The 21,392-nt window shown below is 39.2% G+C and overlaps 1 non-coding gene across 1 annotated transcript; it reads left to right on the top strand.

The window, feature by feature from the left end:
- Nucleotides 1-5,940: 5,940 nt before the first annotated feature.
- On the top strand, nucleotides 5,941-6,047 carry LOC126076651 (U6 spliceosomal RNA). The gene has a single exon (XR_007517576.1). It is a non-coding gene; the product is annotated as a U6 spliceosomal RNA (small nuclear RNA).
- The last annotated feature ends 15,345 nt before the right edge of the window (nucleotides 6,048-21,392 follow it).

The following is a 21,392-nucleotide window of genomic DNA, read 5'->3' as shown; positions in this document are numbered from 1 at the left end:
TGCAGTATCACTTTTGGTTTACAATTTTCCTAGGTAGGGGCAGTTGTAATGGCTTCCACTTGGCTTTTCCCACCATAATAGACTTTACTCTGTTTCTTAGAGGTCCAATCTGTGCATTCTGTCAGTTGCTGAGTATATCTACTCCAATTATGCATTACAGAACTGGGGAAATCACTACAGGATGGGTTCAGGAACCTACTAGACCTACTGTGAGATGGACATAAGTCAAGACTCCCTTAATAACCTGAGCTCCATATGCACCCACTCTGACTGGTGGGCCACAGTGACATTTTGGGTCTCCTGGAATTAGTGTCAGTTCAGAGCCAGTATCCAGTAATCCCCAACAAGTCTGATTATTTCCTTTTCCCCAAAGAACAGTCACTGTCATAAAAGTCCATAGATCTTTTTGAGGAAGGCTGGAAGACAGATTAACGGTACAAAATTTTGGCAGTGTGCTGGAGTCCATCCTCAAGGGAAACTGGCCTCCCCTTCATTCAAGAGGTTATGGGCCTTTAAGCTCACTCAAGTCTGGGAATTAATTGAGAGACCATGACTCTCTTTTCTGGTAATTTAAGTTAGACTGCTATTCACCTGACCTAGAATTCATCAGTTTGTACAGATCAAGTAAATATTTAGTAGATTTCCTATCTATTTCACTCCTAGGGCACCATGACTAAGTAGCCAACACCATAAGTCTATACATGTCAGACTATTCTGATTACTGCTTTGACTCTACTGTCCATTATTGTAACAATGCCCACCTTGTCTTTGTTCATTGAGTGCCGTCATTTGGCCCCAACCACCATGGGGTTCAATCAGCCGCATTATAGTTAGGTGTCTTGATTCTGTTAGGGCAGTTCTCACTGTCAAATCTGACTTACATAAAATATCAATCACAGCAATCGTCAAGGATGCTTGAGTTCCCTTCACAAATTTGTGTGCAGTGGTTAAGAGCTACAGCTGCTAATCAAAAGGTCAAATCCACGAGGCAGTCTTTGAAAATTCTATGGGGCAGTTCTACTCTATCCTGTAGAGTCATTATGAGTCAGAATCAACTCAACGGCAAGAGGTTTTTTGGTTTTGTTTTCTTGTGGTAAATGGCGTGTCCTCTGGGCACTCCATATATGGGTCTATGGGTCTAACCTGATAAATCCACTCTAGCCTGCCAATTTCCCTCAGTCTTTGGATATCTTTGGCAGTATACCAAGGCAGGTCTGGTACTTCAACTTGATTTAGTGTAGGCCCCACATAATCCATGCTTCAGCAACCCAACCAAATAAACTATTAGATCTTTTCCTAAGTTCTAATGGTGAAACACTGAATGAAGAATCTGTGCTTAGTGGGTCTGTATCAATAAACTCAGACTGATACATCTTTATGTTCTTTGCACCATTATCCCACACCCTTAATAGCCATTCCCACACATATTCCCCAGGTTTCTGTTTGTACATATTACAAAATTCAAGCAGTTCTTTCGGAGTGTTACATACCTCCTTTTGAGTCACACTTTGTACTTCACCTTTTGGGGCTTGCTGGGACTTAAGTCTAGTTTTAGGTCTAGAAGCCAGAATCAACAGTGGGGAATTGTTTTGAGAACATTCAGCATTGTCTTGTGAAGCATTTGCCTCAGGCAGTGCACCAGGCAATGACTCAGACAAGGGTTCTTTAGACACAGCTGGGTTAATCTCCTTAGGTGGAAGTGGAGGGGCTAATTGTTTTACTGAGCAGGGTGGTTTAGCAGACAAACATGGAGTAACCTCTTCAGATGTTCTGTTAGCAGGAGTGATTCAACAGAATTTAGGCACTCAGTCTCTCCAGCTTCCTGATTATCTGCCCATAGGTCCCCATTCCAGGTTTCAGGGTCCCATTTCTTCCCAATTAATGCCCTCACTTTAACTTGAGTGGCATTGTAATTCAGCCACTCTTACAATAAGGCTCTGGGTTTGGTTTTTGGCAATATCAGTTCTGTTACTACAAGAAATAAGGTTTTCTTTCAAAGCACAAGTGGAAACTTGGAGGTCATTTATGCTGCATTTGAAGCCTTGAGTGCATCTCTTTCTTTCACCAGTTTGTCTAGCGAAAATAGGACCAACCAACCAGCTTCCTTTTACTTCTCATTATGACAAAATTATAAGAAAGGTATCACACATGCAATCACCCAGCACCTCACTTTTCCCACTCCCAGTACCAAATGTCTTAGGCTGGGTTCTCTAGAGAAGCAAAATCAGTAAAGCATATAAATATGTAGATAGAGCTTTATATTAACGAAATGGCTCACATTGTTCTAGAGGCTGGAATGTCCCCAGTCCGTGGGTCAGGATGGAGGTTTCTTCTGATTCACTAGCTGCAGGGGCTAGCGAACCCAAGATCAGCAGGTCAGAGATCAGGGCTCTTGCTCACATCCTGTAAATTCACTTAATCCCAAGATCAGCAGGCAAGACCTCAGGTAAACTGCTAGCTCAAGTTCCAAGAACCGGAGGCCAGACGAACAGGAGCCAGCTGCAGGATTCAGCATGAAAAAAAAAAAAAAAAACCCTGAGCCTTGCCAGAATGTTCTCCTATGTTTGATGCAGGCCACACACCCAAGGAAACTTTCTTTCACTGGATTGGCCACTCACAACAGATTCCATCATAGTGGTGATCACATATCGAATCTCAACAGGGGATATTATATGACTACCACAAATACTAAGAATCATGGTACAGCCAAGTTAACACACAACCTCATCCATCATAGCTGCTAACTAAAAGGTCGGCAGTTTGGACACATCAGCAGCTCCTTGAAAAACCTGTGGGGAAGTTCTACTCTATCCTGTGGGGTCGCTATGAATTGGAATACACTCAACAGCAACTGGTTTTTTTTGTTGTTGTTTTGTTTTGTTTTTTGGTTTTAAACATAATTATTAATCTTATTTTCAAAAAGAGCTTCAGGTATACCATGTAATGATCTTGGGACATAATATCATATAGCCAGGATATACCAAGATTATCAAGTCTCTAAACATCTGAATGTTGCTTTTGTTAGGTGCCATGAAGTCGGTTCCAGCTCATAGTGGTCCTATGTGCAACAGAATGAAACACTGCCTGGTCCTGCCCCATCCTCACAATCATTGCTATGCTTGAGCCCATTGTTGCAGCCACTGTGTTAATCCATCTCATTGAGGTCTTCTTTTTCTCTGACTCTCCACCAAGCATGAAGTATTATCATCTTTGTTTCTAAGGAGCATTCTTGCTGTATTTCTTCCAAGACAGATTTGTTTGCTCTTCTGGCAGTCCATGGTATAGTCAATATTCTTTGCCAACACCATAATCCAAAGACATTAATTCTTGTCTGGTGTTCCTTATTCACTATCCAGCTTTCACATGCATATGAGATGATTGAAAACATCATGGGCTTGGGTCAGGTCACCTTAGTACTCAAAGTGACATCTTTGCTTTTTAACACTTTAAAGAGGCCTTTTGCAGCAGACTTGCCCAATGCAATGCATCTTTTGATTTCTTGACTGCTGTTTCCATGCATGTTGATTGTGGATCCAAGTATCTGAATTGTAGTTTAAAAAAAAAAAAAAAAATTCCACATTTAAATGATGTGAATTCCTCGTTAAATCATTGGCTTTGATGACGTTATATTAGAAAGAAATAAAGTTCAATTGCAATCAAGTTAGCAATTAAAAAAATAATGATACAATGGCATGGATTTTCAAAAAAAAACAGGCTCTTCCCTTGATTTGGTAACAGGTTTCAGGTAGCATATTAAATAAAACCCTTTTATTTTAGCACTCTTTTTTAAAAAAAAAAGCAGGGGAAAAAAAACTTTTGCAGCTTTCCATGAAATTCCAAAGTTGTCAGGAGTTCATCACAGGTCATCAGGAAAAAACACTTGAGTTATTTAATCAAAGATTTTAAAGGTTAAAAAAAAAAAAACTTTTTCAAAGCCATGAATCTTAGTTTTCAGGAATTTATTCTAACGAGAGACTGAACACTTGCCTTCCAGGAAGATTATGCAAAGAATAAATTAATTCTTTAACTTAGTAATCAAAGAAAAATTTTGTTTCTTAACAGCAAGAAACCCAACTCTGCTATTTGACATTAAAGCTTTCAGGAATTCTCACAAATAAACCATCAACCTTTAGCCAGACATATAAAAACTTTGACCATATCAAAAAAATTCCCTTTTAATAAACCTCTTTAACTTTGTCATTGTTGCATATTTCTTACAGTTGTTGTTGTCAGATTCCATCGAGTCAGTTCCGACTCATTGCAAGCCCATATACAACAGAATAAAGACTGCCTGGCCCATACACTATACCTCTTGTAGGACATCCATTCAAATGACAAAAATGAACACACTCATTAGCAGACCCAAATATATATGTATATCCTTTCTCTGTGGTATAAAAAGCAAAAGTATATCTATTAGCTCAATTTAATATCTTTGAAATTATTTTAAGCCTGTATACCACAAAACAAAATTACTGCTGAAATAGTTTGTTTCAATATTCTAAGTTTTGAAATTTTTACCATTTTCCATATTTCCCCAATCTAATTTTAGCCCTTTAAGATTTTATCAATTGATTTTGGAAATTACAGGGTCTCTGCTCAACTGAAAAACTCAGTGATGTGAATATAACTTTAAGTCTCTAGCTGGGAGCGGAAACATGTCCCCAGGCCATTCCAGGTGTGCCTCATTGTGATTATTATCTCTTGGCTTCTTAGAATTCTTCTTACAATAGAAAGAACTTGTTTACAGTTCTTTTATGATGGAGATCCACCTAATTTCTGTACATTCAAACAAAATAAACAAGATAATTGATAGAGGGCCAGAGTCTGTTGATTCTACCCAGTCAGATACTCAAGTCCATATGCATGTGAATCTGAAGAAGTCAAGGTTACATTCTCAGGAATGCAGAAGCAGGAGCTTGTAACACATGGAGTAGGGCTTGCTCCTAGGCCAAAAAACCCATTGCCGTGGAGTCAATTCAGACTTATAGTGACCCTATAGGACAGAGTAGAACTGCTCCATAGGGTTTCCAAGGAGCATCTGATGGATTTGAACTGCCAGCCTTTTGGCTCAGCTGTAGCTGTTAACCACTACACCACTAGGGTTTCCACTCCTAGGCCAGCCACCCTAAGTATGCCAGTGCAGCCACCTCTGTGTTACCAATTGCCAATCTGACACAAAGAGTCCTTGTCTTTTCCTGAGTAAGAATACAAGTGAAAGACAAACTTTATCTTCAGCAAGCCTTATTTTGCTTGAAGCAAAAGGAGTCAGGGAGGATCTAAGCCTCTCCAAAAGACTGACTCGAAAAGCAAAGCAAGGCTAGGGCTTACATGGGTTCGGTGGAGACAATAGAGTAAAGAATACTTAGTGGGCTTCTTTCAAGGGGTGGGTACTTCTCAGAATGGCAGTGTATGCTAAATAGGTTGCTCGCGCATCTGGAATCTAAAATGGAAGCTGCTGATATTCAAGATGGAGTCCTCTCGGCAGCCCTTGGCATAACTTATTATGGGATATAACGCAAGTGTACTTGATCTTCGGCTCTACATCGCCATCTTCGGAGGGCTAAGGAGGGTCAAACAGCAGTCACATTCTGCTCCTTTGTGCATGCGGAGCCTACAAAGGAGGAGGGGACTAGAAAAACACTAAGAAGGAGATAGTAATTCACAGGCTGCCCCAATCCTATCTCATGTTGACCGGTGGGTTCCTGTTTACCCAACTTCTAGATGATAATCTTTTAAAAGCTCTTTTGTTCCACCAGCACAGTTAACCCCATCTGTCTCACTATAGGGTGTGGTTCCTGTTTACCAACTTCTAGGTGATAATCTTTTAAAAGCTCTTTTGTTCAGCCACGGGCACAGTTAACCCTATCTGTCTCATCTGTTCTGAAGTTCTTACTCAGAACGCATATGGTATTTTATCTTTTAAAAAATATGTATTTCATGCTCACTTTAGCAGCACATATACTAAAATTGGAATGATACAGAGAAGATTACCACGGCCCCTGCACAAGGATGGAAGCCTCCACCAAGACTTCCCCCACTCTGCCACAGTTACCCCTGCCTTGCAGCCCACCAAGCCATGGCTTCTAACTGCAGTTTGGCCCAATCATGCTGTGGCCCTAAATGCAGTTTGAATTTGGTGCCAGAATCCCTTGCATGCTCGAACCAAGATTTTGGAGAATGCACAGGACCTAAAGAGCTGTGTCTGCAATTTGTCCTTGGACCTGAACATCTCCAATGATTCAACATCCGGACCTCCAAATGTGGACATGGGAGGGCTAAGGGCAGAGAGCTCCGGGCACCAAACCCAACTCCCAGACACCACTGGAAATAAAAATTTCCCCAAACCCCTCAAAGAGTGAGCACGTGGCCTTATGTTCACTGGACCCCAAGTTGCTCCTTGTCTGCACAGACAATAAATTTCCACTTTCTGTTTCCCTTGCAACTGGTGGCGTGGCATCCATCTTATTTCGACTGGCTAATAAGACAGGACAAGAACCCTCATTAGGTTACAGGGTGACACGCAAATTCATGAAGCATTCCATATTTTTCTCATGAAAAGGTTTACACAAAAAGAAATAACCTTTGATGCTTTGATGGTTATAAGGGAGGAGGGGGTGGGGAGGGAAAAACACTAAATAGACAATAGGTAAGTGGTACCTTTGGTGCAGGGTAAGATAGTACACAATACCGGGGAAGCCAGCACAACTTGGCCAAGGCAAGGTCATGGAAGCTCCATAGACACACCCAAACTCCCTGAGGGACTAAATTACTGGGCTAAGGGCTATGGAGACCATGGTTTGGGGAATATCTAGCTCAGTGGGCATAACATAGTTTATAAAGAAAGTGTTCTACATTCTACTTTGATGAGTAGCTTCTGGGGTCTTAAAAGCTTGTGAGTGCCCATCTAACATACTCCACTGGTCTCATGCTGTCTGGAGAAAGGGAGAATGAAGAAAACCAAAGACGTAAGGAAAAGATTAGCACAAAAGACTAATGGACCACAATTACCACAGCCTCCACTAGACTCTGTCCAACACAAGTAGATGGTGCTCGACTACCACCACCGACTGCTCTGACAGGGATCACAATAGAGGGTTGTGGACAAAGCTAGAGAAAAATGTAGAACAAAATTCTAACTCACAAAAAAAAAAAAAAAAAGACCAGACTTACTGGTCTGACAGAGACTAGAGAAACCCTGAGAATATGGCCTCTGGACACCCTTATAGCTCAGTAATGAAGTCACTCCTGAGGTTCACCCTTCAATCAAAGATTAGACAGGCCCAAAAATCAAAATGAGACTAAATAGGCACACCAGCCCAAGGGCAGGGACGAGAAGGCAGGAGGGGACAAGAAAGCTAGTAATGGGGAACCCCAGGTTGACAAAGCAAGGGTATTGACATGTCATGGGACTGGCAACAAATATCACAAAATGGCAGTCTTGAGGTGGCATAAAACTCTCCATTCATTTTAATTAGGGTTTGTAGTCCAGAAAACACATAGAATATTCGGGTTGTCCTGTGGCTGACTTTTACAACACAAGGCCTCAATAAAACACTGCTCGGATTGCACGGTAGGTAACATTATTTCAAGGCACTCCCTTCATCATCATCATCATCATTATATTAAATGTCATTCACTTAGTACCAACTATATGCTGGGTCAACATATGACGTTCCTGGAGAATGTATTTTAGCATGATATCACTACCTTCACATTTGGTGTATTAATTGTTTAACAAGAAACTAATTTGCTCTGTGAGCCTTCATCTAAAGTATAATAAAAAGGAGAAAAAATGCATTTCTTCATATATATATATGGTTTTTGTTGTTAGTTGCCTTCAAGTCAATTCCAACTCCTGGCAGCCCCACATGTGCACAGTAGGACTGCTCCATAGGGTTTTCAAGGCTATGAGCTTTCAGAAGCTGGAGGTGGGGGGGGGGGCTCACATGGTGCTATAGGCAGAAGCAGGTTGCCAAGCCTGTCTCCTGAGGTGCCTCTGGGTATATCTGAACCACTAACCTTTCAGCTAGTAGTCGAGTACTTAACCTTTTTTGCCACCCAGAGACTCCTATACATACACACACACACACACACACACATATATAAAATGCAAGTATGTGTGTGTGTGTGTGTCTGTGTACATTTGGAGATTGTGGTCTCCAAATAGCACTCTCAAAGGACTCAAAGGGCTGGGGCAGGAAGTGTACAAGATGAGTCTGAAGTATCTTGTCAAACCAGATAGGAATGAAATGATCAAGACTTTTACTAAGGTCATGTCAATAGGACTCAATAGTCAACTAAGGGTCTCCCGCTCCTGTTAGCCAAAGATGGAACAACTTGAGCATTTATAGTTACACAAAGTGCAAGAAGTTTAATATCAAATATATTTAAATCCATGGGGACATAATAATACTTAAAAATAAAAAAACTGCTTGGTCACCATTGGTAAATAAGCCCCCCCAAAATCAAGCCTTTATCCTGCCTTTCCCATAAGAACTGAACTACCTATATAGTTAATAAAGGGGAGTTTCACTCTATAAAAGAATTTCAGCCAGTAAAGAATAATAAATGGTTCAGTAATTCAACATTCATGGCTGGTGACATTACAAAAGAGAAACAACCAAGCATTATGTGTCTCCTGGTGGAAAAGCACAACAGTTTTTTGAACTGGTCATGCCAAAAAAAGAAAAAAAATTAACCTGAATTTCATGAAGCTCATATATTCAACTACCAACTTGTAAGAAATACAAATAACAGATAAACCTGATAATCCACATTGCACAGAGGCAGTGAGCACAGTTCAGACTGCTGGAAACTCAACAAGGCAAATAACACAGTTTCTTCAAAAATTAAATCAGAAGAAATAAAAAGAGATAGAGGGAGTGTGAACTTGATTTGGACACTGATTCAAAAAAAGAACTGTAAAAAAAAAAAGTATGGCATTGATAAGACAAATGGCAATTTGATCACTTTTATGGTATTAAAGAATTATTGTTAACTTTTAGCTTTGACAATGATATTGTGGTTATGTTAAAAACAAAAAGATTCCTCATATTTTAGAGATAAATACTTAATATTTATGGTTAAAATCATATGATGTGTAGGATTTGCTTCAAAATAATATGGAAAGGGGACATAGTTAAGGGTATAAAACCAAAAACCAGTTGCCATTGGGTAGACTTTGACCCATGGCAAGCTCATGCGTGCAGAGTAGAGTTACACTCTATGGAGCTTTCAAGGCTGTGCCTTTTCAGAAGCAGATCACCAGGTCTTCCTTCTAAGGTGCCTCTAGGTGGGCTCAAATAGCGAACACTTCAGTTAGTAGTCTAGTATTGCACCCAGGGGCTTTAGATAGGGATACAGATGAAAAGTTATTATTCATGACTGGATAATTGTTGACCCTACATGGTGAGTACACCGGGATTCATTATACAATTCTGCCTGTTTTGGGATAAGTTTAAAATTTTCCACAATAAAAAGATTTTTTAATGCTGGTAAATGTGTACCTCCCAACTTCCCAGGTCCTAATGGTAGAAGAACCTTGAAAGTACGACCTAGTTTAAAATTCATTACCAGAGCATTATCCACCCTTCCAAAAACACAGAAAGCTGCAGCAATCTCTGCCAAATGTTGAGATATCCATCAGTCTGAAAGACAACGGGCAATAGAAAAGAATGCATCCAGAGTTGGTCTCTGTGAATTTCAGAAAGATTATTTTATACATTGTTATCTGTGCCAGAAGAGCCCACCTCATGTTCTGTAGGGCAACATGGTTTTAGAAAAAATAATTTAGCAAAGAATCTCATAATTTGCATGCAGGTCCTTTCTTACCAGTATCCTCTATGAGGTTGTGGATTCTGCTCCTGCATCTTTCACCCTGAAGCTTCCCTGATCTGAAACTTCCTTGAGAAAACTCTAGTAGTTCAGCATTTGGGGCTGCAAAGGGCTCAATAATGAAACTGACATCAGCAAAGTTTCATACCATTTGAGTGAGGCGACTTAAGGGCAGTAGGTGGTGTTCACGTCAGGGCAGATGCATACTCTCAGTAAGCCTCATGGTGCCTCTGCTGCCTGCATGCCAAGAACTGGGAACCAGTGATTCTCCAAATACCCCAAGTCAAAGCTGCCAACAGGAGGTCCAGCAGGGTTGCCTGGCCTGCCTCTATCAGACTAGTGTGCTGAGAGCCCAGGAATCCTTTCCCACGATTCCAAAACACATGCATTTGAATTTATAAAGTATTTATGTGCCAGAAACCCTTTTTAAAAAGACATATTTGTATTAATATTTATTCTAATTCCAAAGCTTCATATATAGAATGTACATTGACAGTCTCGAGGTGGCATAAAACCCTCCATTCACTTTAATTAGAGTTTATAGTCCAGAAAACACAGACTATTTCTTACAATACAGACCTCAATAAGACAACGCTTCATTGTTTCAAGGTATTCTGCTCATCCTCATCATCATCATCGTCGTCATCATTATATTAAATGTCATTCACTTAGTACCAGCTATATGCTGGGTCAATATATGACATTCCTGGGAGAGGTATTTTAGCATGATATCACTACCTCCACATTTGGAGGGTGGGGGGAAATTATACTGGACTGCAAGTAAATGAGAGTAAAATTATAGTATTAAATCCAACGCATCCCAATTAAAAAAATTTTTTTTTTCTCAAACTTAACACCATAAAAAATAACCAAACCAAACCTGCTGCCGTCGATTCTATTCTGACTCATAGCAACCCTTTAGAACAGAGTAGAACTGCCCCAAGAAGTGCCTAGTGGATTCAAACTGCCGACCTTTTGATTAGCAGCCATAGCCCTTAACCACTATGCCACCAGTGTTTCCTTTAGCAGCATGGTACTTAAAAATTACTTGGAACCTAGTATGTCTCATTGTATTACAATTAGTGTTTACCTGTCTGTTACCTACGTTCATTAATTCTGTAGCTCAGGAAGGGTGGAGACCTGTCTAACTCACTTGTACACTCATCACCTAGTATATAACAGGGGCTCAAATCATATTTGTCAAATGAATGAGTAAGTAAATGAATGAATAAATGAGCAAGACAGTTACAACTCACAACTGATCACAACATGCCAAGACATGATGTCAAGTCACTCTACTAGAAATAGTTCATATATTGTTTCGTTTAATAGAAATAGTTCATATATTGTCTCGTTTAATCCTCACAAAACCCCTACAAGGAAGATATTATTAATTATATTTTATACATGAGGAAACTGGGGCTCAGAGAGCCTAAAGGACTGGCCTAAGGTCACACTGTGAGAAAATAGCAGTTAGGAGTCCAAACTAGGTCTGACGCCTCCAAAACTCTTGGTCCTTCCACAACACCCAACCAGCTGCCTCTGGGCATTATGCCTTCTCCCTAAGTGTGAAGAAAAACAGAGGCTAGTGCAAACAGCCTACTTCTACAAATTGGAAAAGATAAGAAGTGAAGTCAGTGACCTCAGAGCCACATACCAGAGCAAGAGCACTGCCCCTCAAGCAGAGAAGCTGATGCTCAGCTATATTAAGGGAAAATTAAAATATGCTCACATTCATGCACACTTGCCTTTGAGTAACTATGGGACGTCTTCTTCATTTTGTTCTAAACAGGTCTTTTTCTTTCTCTTTTTTAGTCACATCTCCGAAAAAAGAGAACATTGTGTTCTGTATCAAATCTCAAAACAGCTGTACATAAAAGAAAAATATATATATACCTCAAAGTTTCTTATTTAACAAAGATATAGAAACGCAAGGTACTAGTCAGTCTAAATATTTCTTTATTGGGTCCTATCATCAGAAGACTCACTTTATTCATCAATTTCTTCTCTTCCTAGGACTGTCGAATGTAGTAACTTTCCGGTCTTTCAGGCCTTTTTCTGAAATTTCACATTTTCCATGGAGGCACCTTCAGGACTGTCTGCTATTCATGGGACAGGAACGTACATCACAGTTAGGTTTAGTTCTTTTCTTTTGCTAGAGCAGGAAAAGAAATGCAATGGTATTCGCTACCTCCATTTGGCAGAGATGGGTCAGTATTTTCATGGGGGAAAAATAGGAATGGCAAACTAGCTTTTTTTAGTGAGGGTTTTTGTTTTGTTTTGTTTTGAAGTAACTTCCTTTTTACTGATTCTTAATGTTTTCCAGATATGTTTGTCAAAGAAATCATCATTTAGGCTATAAAGGCAAATGTGATATCACAATTGTACCCAGAATTCATCACCCTAATCATCTGATGTATTACTGATATTTACACATACACACATGCCCCCCACTCATCTGTCAGTTTGTTGTACTATCTAGGTTTGCTTGTTGTTGTAATGCCAGAAGCTGTGCCACTGGTATTCAAATACTAACAGGGTCATCAATGGTGGACAGGTTTCAGCTGAGCTTCCAGACTAAGACAGGCTAAGAAGAAGGACCCAGCGGTCTACTTCTGAAAAGAATTAACCAGTGAAAATCTTACGAATAGCAGCGGAACATTGTCTGATATAGTGTCAGAAGATGAGCCCCTCATATTGGAAGGCACTCAAAAGATGACCAGGGAATAGCTGCCTCCTCAAAGTAGAAGCAATCTTAATGACATGAGTGGAGACAAGCTTTCAGAACCTTCATTTGCTGCTGTGACATAACTCAAAATGAGAAGACACAGCTGCAAGCATCCATTAATAATCAGAACATGGAATGTACAAAGCATAAATCTAGGAAAGTTTGAAATCATCAAAAATGAAATGGAATGCATAAACATCAATATCTTAGGCATTAGTGAGCTGAAATGGACTGGTATTGGCCATTTTGAATCAGACAATCATATGGTCTACTATACTGGAAATAACAACTTAAAGAGGACTGACATTGCATTCATAGTCAAAAAGAAGGTTTCAAGATCTATTCTGAAGTACAATGCTGTGATAGGATAATATCCATATGCCTACAAGGAAGACCAGTTAATAAGACTATTATTCAGATTTGCACACCAACCTCTAAGGCCAAAAATGAAGAAACTGAAGATTTTTACCAACTTCTGTAGTCTGAAATTGATTGAACTTGCAATCAGGAAGTATTGATAATTACTGGTGATTGGAATTTGAAAGTTGGAAACAAAGAAGAAGGATCACGTAGGTGGAAAATACAGCCTTGAAACAATGATGGAGATCACTTGATAGAATTTTGCGAGACCAACAACTTCTTCATCGCAAATACATTTTTTCAACAACAGACCTCATGAGATGTAATACACTGGTATCAAATCGACTACATCTGTAGAAAGAGACAATGGAAAAGCTCAATATCATCAGTCAGAACAAGGCCGGGGCTGGCAGTGGAACAGACCATATACAAGTTATTATACAAGTTCAAGTTGAAGCTGAAGAAAATTAGAACAAGTTCACCAGAACCAAAGTACGAACTTGAGTATTCCCACCTGAATTTAGAGACCATCTCAAGAATAGATTTGATGCCTTGAACACTAATGACCGAAGACCAGACGAGTTGTGGAATGACACCAAGGACGTCATACATAAAGAAAGCAAGAAGTCATTAAAAAGACAGGAAAGAAAGAAAAAACCAAAAAGGATATCAGAAGAGACTCTGAAACTTGCTCTTGAATGTAGAGTAGCTAAAACAGATGGAAGAAATGATGAGTAAAAGAACTGGAGATTTCAAAGGGCTGCTGGAGGAGACAGAGTAAAGTATTATAATGACATGTGCAGAGACCTGAAGACAGAAAACCAAATGGGAAAAACATGCTTGGTATTTCTCAAGCTGAAAGAACTGAAGAAAAAATTCTGGCCTCGAGTTGCAACATTCAAGGTTTCTATGAGGAAAATATTAAATGACATAGGAAGCATCGAAAGAAGATCGAAGGAATACGCAGAGTCACTACACCAAAAAGAATTGCTCAACATTCAACCATTTCAGGAGGTAGCATATGACCAGGGACCGATGGTACTGAAGGAAGAAGTCCAAGCTGCAGTGAAGGCATTGGCGAAAAACAAGGCTCCAGGAATTGACGGAATACCAATTGAGATGTTTGAATAAATGGATACAGTGCTGGAAGTGATCACTTATCTATGCCAAAAATTTGGAAGAGATTCATATTTATGCCTATTCCAAAGAAAGATGATTCCATCAAATGTGGAAATTACCTAACAATATCATTAATATCACATGCAAGCAAAATTTTGCTGAAGATCATTCAAAAGCAGCTGCAGCAGTACATCCACAGGGAACTGCCAGAAGTTCAAGCTGGATTCAGAAGAGGATGTGGAACAAGGGATAATATTGCTGATGTCAGATGGATTCTGGCTGATAGCAGGGAATACCAGAAGGATGTTTACCTGTGTTTTATTGACTATGCAAAGGCATTAGACTGTGTGGATCATAACAAATTATGGATAACATTGTGAAGAATGGGAATTCCAGAACGCTTAATAGTGCTCATGAGGAGCCTATACATAGATCTAGAGGCAGGTGTTCAGACAGAACAAGGGGATACCGTGTGGTTTAAAGTCAGGAAAGGTGTGCGCCAGGGTTGTATACTTTCATCATACCTATTCAATCTGTATGCCGAGCAAATAATCTGAGAAGCTGGACTATATGAAGAAGAACGGGGCATTAGGATTGGAGGAAGACTCATTAACAATCTGCAGTATGCAGATGACACAACCTCACTTGATGAAAAAGAGAACTTGAAGCACTCACTGATGAAGATCAAAGACCACAGCCTTCAGTATGGATTACACCTTAACGTAAAGAAAAATCTTCACAACTGAACCAATAAGAAAAAAAAAAAATCATGAAAAACAGAGAAAAGACTGAAATTGTCAAGGATTTCATTTTACTTAGATCCACAATCAATACCCATGGAAGCAGCAGTCAAGAAATCAAAAGACACATTGCACTGGGCGGATTTACTGCAGAAGACCTCTTTAAGGTGTTAAAAAGCAAAGGTGTCACCTTGAATATTAAGGTGCCCTGACCCAAGCCATGGTGTTTTCAATCACCTCATATACATGTAAAAGCTGGACAATGAATAAGAAAGACTGAGGAAGAATTAACACCTTCGAATTGTGGTGTTGGTGAAGAATATTGAATATACTGTGGACTCCAAAACGAATGAACAAATCTGTCTTGGAAGAAATACAGCCAGAATGCTCCTTAGAAGCAAGAATGGCAAGATTACATCTCACATACTTTGGATGTGTTATCAGGAGGGATCAGTCCCTGGAGAAAGGCATCATTCTTGGTAAAGTAGGGGGTCAGTGAAAAAGAGGAAGACCCTCAAGGAGATGGATTGACACAGTGGTTGCAACAATGGGCTCAAGCATAACAAGGATTGTGAGGATGACACAGGACGGGGCAGTGTTTTGTTCTGTTGTACATAGGGTCACTATGATTCAGAACTGACTTGGGGGCACCTAAAAAGATTTTGCTTTTTTTAACAACAACAACAACACTTATACACAAAATAACCGAACAGGTGCCCTGAGAATGCAAAAATAATTCTCTTTTCAAAAATTAGAAGTGAGTTAAATATTAAATATCCATTTACTCCCAAGTACATGGGTTTTCTTTAAAGTTTAAACTGGAGAATATATATTCACAGATAAAAGTTAGCACTACCAAAATATGTATTTTCAAATAATTATTTTCAATCATTTATTTTCCTGATTAGGGAGTGAAGGGTTTCTGCTCATAACAAACGTTGATTCTATTCCTTTTCTTCAATTCCAAATGAATCAAACAATCTCAGAATTATACGTTGGCTATCAAATATATTCTGATATCTGTTCAAAAGCAGTTAGACAGTTATGTGGACAAAAGGAAAAAAGTACCAGTGTGTTTGCAAAAATGTTCCTCATCTTCTGCCCAGTGAACCCTCATTACAACCTTATAATCCTGGTACTTACTAATCATTAAACAAGAACAATTGAAGAAACACCCTTGTTGGTTTCTGTATGCTCTGTCATTGTATCTCTTTCTTTCATAAACTTTCCTAAGGATAAGAAATAAGAAAATCACTCTCCCACACAAAGTAATTATTTTTTTTAATATAGAAAAAAGTTAACGATCCTTATTTGCTCTCTCAGCTCCTTTAGACTACAACTATATCTTGTCTCTGTTTTGCAAAGTGTTTTGCCAGGCATGCAGGGGAGTTGAAGAAATAGTAGTTGATGGTGATTATGATGCATCCTGTGCTTGTTCATGAGGGACATTTGCTGAGGATTAAAAATAAATTCACGACTAATTGACTGCCAGCCTTAAGCTATGCTTCTGGGACTTCCAAACTACCAACTGGAAAGAAAATGACTGAGCAATTCTTGCCAAGGACCAACCCGATGATTAAAAGCAACCTCCCTACTTAATTTGTGTACTACACAACTAATCAGATGAATGGCAACTTTGGTATTTCAGTAACTTCCCAAATGGCTCACTTTGGGATATAAACCTTTAGTTGCAAGTATCATAACTCATCCTATTAAGTTTTCCCTTTCAAGCATTCAGTGAATAAACATTAATTGAGCACTAACTATGTTCTGTAAGAGCTATGGTTGCTAACCAAAAGGCGGGCAGTTTGAATGCACTAGCCGCTCCATGGAAACTCTATGGGGCACTTCTACTCTGTCCTATAGAGTAGCTAAGAGTGAGAATCGACTCAATGACAATGGGTTTGGTTTTTGATTTTGATAGCTATGTGCCAGGCACTTGTAGATTCTGGGGATAAATAAATAAGACACATATGGCTTTATTCCTTGTGGTACTTACCCTAGCAGGGAAGGGGTATAGTAAGAAACTTTACGTAGACACAGAGAAAGATGAATAAGAGATTAACGATACATTACAGTGTCAGAGATACCTCTGTTTCTTATTTTCATTTATTTGTCACATCTACCTCAAGTTGAACATGGAAACTTTTATGGTATGAAACTCTAGTGATTGTTTTCCCCCAGTGAAACATGGCCCACAATGGTACAAGAACAGTCAACTTCCTAACTGGCTCATGTGAAAGGCGAACGTATGAGGCATTGAAAAGGCACACTTTGGTTTTTTGAGATTACCCAATAGTAGAGAACGTTCAAATACTTTGAGTTTTTAATGCAAAAGGCACGTTCCAAGAAGATTGTTTAGTGAAAATCACCCTGGCTGTGATTTCAGTGATTGTGTGCACTAGAGCAAAAGCCACTTCCCTGAGCCTTGGTCTTAAGCTATGTCATTCATTCTACAAGTTTCCATTGAGCACTCACTGTGTGCCAGATTCAATGCTAAGCTCTAGGGACAGGCCAATGAACAAAGCATGGCCTTTGCCCTGCTGTACAAATCAGCAAGGAGCATAAACTCTAAACTTCAAATATTATGATCATTAATTGGGTCATTACAAATTATTAAGTGCTATAAAGAGGATCCGTTGGACTATATACATTGCTGAGGCACCTAGATGGGGATAGAGTGATCAGAGATAGCTGATAATTATGCTGAGTTTGAAAGAATCTGTAAAACCAGTACATTAATGTTTATCTTGAGGGTAGCTGTAAGAATTACAAAACAAAACAAAAATATTCCTGGAACATACTTGGTTCTCAATGGATGCAAGTTATTGAACAGTGTCACACAAATCTGTGCTACGTGACCAAAAGCAAAGTATTAAAAGGGGAAAAAAGAATGCAGCTTCTATCACATATTAATACATATCTTACTACTATCATTGTCACTCTCACGTTGTGCTGAGCTGTTTCATAACCGTATTTTTATGTTTCCCCTGACATCTCTCATTTCAACCACCGGGGAAACCCCTGTCTTCCTGTCTACCTTGTTTTGCTTTTGTTTCATGTATCTTTCCTGGCAACGGGGTCCATTTAGTTGACTGGTTACCATAGAAGCCTGCTTGCTCTGAAGAGCAATAAGAAAAAAAAAAAAGAGTTCTACGGAAATCAGCAAACTACAGGAAAGGAAAGACTGAAAAAGCTTTCCAGGTTATGAGTCAACTGGTAAACCCAATTTATTCTATGTGATCCAGGATGCAAATGGGAGTTTTCTTGCTTCAATATCAGGGTTCTACCAAATCATTTTTATCTTTATTTTTAAGATTATAAACAATGTATGTAAGTCAGTCCCTTTTGATTTCACCATTTTATTTGATGACTAACTTTCTTTTATTGTTTCATAAATGAACTTCATGGAATTTTCGGCTTAGTTCCCACTGCATGGAGAGTGAAAAGCAATTGTGAAAGAATTTTTGTTGATGATAATTGAAAATGATATTCAGTGCTCAGTAGTGGATAGAACTAGGGAGGAAAATATTGAACACCTGTATCCATGAACAGTAAGATGGGTCTACAGAAAAAAAAAAAAAGTTATTTTTGAATGTGCAATCCAGGGCTGAATGAAGCCAATTTGAACATTAATAGAAAACTTTATTTCATTCATTTGTAGAGATGGAAACTAACATATACTCTGTCAGGTGCATATTATTTTATTTCATCCTCCCAATAACCCTTTGCAGTAGTAGTATTGTTACTCCCATTTTTTGAATGAGGCCATTGAGGTCACAGAGAAAGACAGAAAGGGCTTTTTAAGAGGGCCCTAAATTCCTCGAGAATCAAAAAAAAAAAAAAAAACAGTTATTCAATGATCTCACTTGAGTTTATGAAGTGAATTAAAAATTTAGATAATTCCTAGCAACTTGGAAAAAGTTTGACTTGTACAACACAAAGAAGAGGACAATTGCCCAATCCATTGTGCCATAAAAGCAAAGTTACCTGGAGACAAGAGTACAAAAAAACAGGGACCTCTGCTCTGTTCTGTTTGTTGAGAAGGAAACACTATTACATTGGTGAAAACAGCTCGGCACTTTAGTTCAACGGAAACTAATCAGAATGTTCTCTGGAACTGGTTTGGGGTCAGTGGAAAATCATGTCCTGGTGTAAAAGTAATAGATGTTGTAAGTAAATAACCATTTATAGCTTTTTATCTTGGTTCACTTGGTATCTCCATTCTGTGAAAGATACCTTGGGTTTGTTGTGGAGTCTTTTTAAGAAAACACCTTGCCTCTTATGAAATCCATCTCCCCAAGCTTTGCCCAGGAGTTCGAAGGCATTCTGTCAGTTATCTTAGAAATAACATCTCTGAAAGCAGACTGTTAGCCCTGAGTAACACTGAATTACATTTTCCTCTCCTAAAAAGCAGGTGGGGGCTAGGAAGCCAAGAGGATGTCCCTGCAGAGAATTTCTGTGCTTTCCAGCGTTGAAATCTAAAGGTACATTTTAAGAAAAGGCAGAAATGTGGCATCCAAATCAATTTAACACTTAATAGGAAAAGTGAAGAACCATGGAAACAAAACAGCTGAGAAAGTATTAGATTACCAAACTTCCACATTGTGAAATGGTCTCAAAACAGGTGGCCTGAGAGCCAAATATTAAAAATTCTTCACTGAGATTCCTAAAATTAAAGTGTATTCCGTTACCAAACATTATATCTATCCCCAAGAGAAGCATTTTAAGGGTTCTACACACTCTCCGCTTTTGTTATTGGAAAACTTAAACTAAAAAAAAAAAAATTAAAACGTAATAGGGAAACTGCACTTCACACAAAGTGCTTTTCATTTCTAGGATGACATTTTAACGTCTGCTATCACTATTGCTATTAGCAATGCACATAAATGAATGTTGTGTGGTATTTGGTTACCTAGGGGAGTCCCAGCAAAGAATTGACCAGCTTTTCTGTACATAGAATAGGATCACACCCATACTAGTAAGTGCACAACTTAGGTCAGGCCTAGTAAGGATAGGGAGACGTCAAGATCAAGTGTAGTGATTTAAATGGACAGAACCTAAAGGCTTCATGCCCATACGCACTTGGTAAACAGCTGGGATATACATTCTCAGCCCAGCACACCCTACTGTTTCCTGGTATCTTGCATACTCTCTACACTTTGCTCTGAATTGCTGTTTCAAAAGAAATTCCAATGATTCATTCTCGTCTAATCTTAGTAGAAGCATTTCTGCCCCAAAGTGGACTTTATTTTCCTTTCTACCCTTAGTCAGCGTGTCATAAGGTGAAAGGTCAGGAGCCTACTTACTAATCCCTTCTCTGCCACAAATCACCTCTAAGACCTTGAACAAGTCACTCCTTATCTGGGCCTTCCTCCCTTCGTTCATAGAGTGCGGGGGCTGAGCAGGAAGATTTCTAAAGACCCTTCAACTGGAGGGTTCTGTGAAAATACAGAGCTGTTCCCAGGTGCCTGGCAAAGCTCCTAGTTTCTGTCTCTGCTGTTTCCCCGATGTACATTTAAATTATGGGCCCCTCAACAAAATCTTTTTTTTTTTTTTTAAAGGCTCCTTAGCCAGGATTAATTGCAAGTTTTAAAAGGGAAAAGGGAAGAACCCACACAAAGAGGAGTTGAGAGCCCAGAGATTGCTACCAGGATTAGAATCAGCATTTTTGTTTTGCCAAAATTCCACTCTGAGGTTTTACAGGCCAATGGCTTAACACACGGGACAGGTTCCACTGGAACCCTTACGCCCAGTTTAACGATGGTGGGAATTTCAAGACATTGTTAAATTGTTCTCACATGAAATTGAAGTTATAAAACTTCAAACTGTCTGATCAGGTGCTAATAGCCTCTCTTTGCTAAGAGGCAAACCAGAAACAATAAACTTTTAGTGAAGAAAAAAAAAAGTGTTAATTTAACCCTGTAAAGCGTCTATTGCTTTCTTTTCATATACCTGGCCCCTGAGCTATACTGGTGGAGCCCTGGTGGCCCAGTGATTAAGTGCTCTGTTGCAAACCAAAAGGTCAGTGATTCGAACCCACCAGATAGTCTGTGGAAGAAAGATGGCGCAGTGGGTTTCCATAAAGATTATAGCCTCAGAGACCTTCTGGAGCATTTCTACTCTGTCCTCCAGGGTTGCTGTGAATCGGAATTGACTCAGTGGCAATGAGGATGGCAATGGGTTTAAAGCTATACCGAGAGCTTGAAAGACCCCAGGCCCTCTTTCTGTGGGGATTCTATCCCACATCACACCAAACGTGTTAACAAGTAACCACATCTTGGCCTAAATATAGCACTGTTCTTTAAATTGCAAAAGAATTTTTATAATTTTGTTTTTGAAATTATCAGTTTCATTTTGAAGTTTTTTTTGCTCTTATTTTGTAGCCTCTCTATTTATATATATACTTTTTTTTTTTTTCTTTCAGGTTTTGAAAATTTTCATTGCTTTGACTTTGAAAAGTTTTACGTCATAGAGCCCATGCAATCAAGAGTCACCAATCCCTGGAGCAGGACGTGCTTGGGAGAAGATCAGTGAAAAAGAGGAAAACAGAAGGAGGGCTTAGTGGCACAGTGGTTAAGTGCTCAGCTGCTAACCGAAAGGTCGGC

This window comes from Elephas maximus, chromosome 4 (genome assembly GCF_024166365.1).
Source record: "Elephas maximus indicus isolate mEleMax1 chromosome 4, mEleMax1 primary haplotype, whole genome shotgun sequence".
NCBI classification, from domain to species: Eukaryota; Metazoa; Chordata; class Mammalia; order Proboscidea; family Elephantidae; genus Elephas; species Elephas maximus.
The sequence above is the reverse complement of the archived record's forward strand: the minus strand, read 5'-3'. Positions and strand labels throughout refer to the sequence as shown.